The sequence below is a fragment of the Spinacia oleracea genome, chromosome 1 (genome assembly GCF_020520425.1).
Source record: "Spinacia oleracea cultivar Varoflay chromosome 1, BTI_SOV_V1, whole genome shotgun sequence".
In the NCBI taxonomy this organism is placed as follows: domain Eukaryota; kingdom Viridiplantae; phylum Streptophyta; class Magnoliopsida; order Caryophyllales; family Amaranthaceae; genus Spinacia; species Spinacia oleracea.
The window spans coordinates 64,927,304-64,927,892 of record NC_079487.1 but is presented as its reverse complement, the minus strand read 5'-3'; the positions used below and the strand labels follow the sequence as shown (position 1 = coordinate 64,927,892).

Here is a 589-nt window from a genome sequence, read left to right as displayed (position 1 = left end):
AAAGAATCGATCTTCAGGTTCAAGGCTGCCACTTGTGAGGACAATAGAGCATAAGCATCGACATCCAATTTTCCCTTCTTAGATGTGGATCTGGTGGTGCTGTAATGGTTGGCAGCTAAGTTGGCAAGAAAATCATAACCTGCATCCACTTCTTTGTCAAGAAAAACACCCCCAGCAGCAGAATCAACCGTGTTCTTTGTTTCATCTTGCAAACCATGGTAGAAAATCTGAACCAAGAACCATTTTTCAATATTGTGATGCGGACACGACCGCTGCAAAGCCTTGAATCTATCCCAGGCTTCTCGAAGTGATTCACCAGGTTCTTGAGTGAATGTAGTTAGCTTATGTCTTATTTCAGCAGTCTTGGTGGGTGGAAAGAATTCTTCTAGAAAGGCCTGTGAAATAGCACTCCACTCTGTCTCCTTGACATCATTCAACCATGTCTGAGCCTTATCACGAAGGCTAAAACCAAACAACATGACTTTCAATTGGTCTTGAGTGACCCCTTGATGCTTGATAGTACCACACAGTTGGTTGAACCTCTGCAAATGGTTGGTGGGTTCCTCAGATGGATGGCCACCAAATTGAC

General features: G+C 43.8%; 1 non-coding gene across 1 annotated transcript; it reads left to right on the top strand.

Moving 5' to 3' along the window:
* Positions 1-249: 249 nt before the first annotated feature.
* Positions 250-356, top strand: LOC130466589 (small nucleolar RNA R71). Its single transcript, XR_008926779.1, has one exon. It is a non-coding gene; the product is annotated as a small nucleolar RNA R71 (small nucleolar RNA).
* The last annotated feature ends 233 nt before the right edge of the window (positions 357-589 follow it).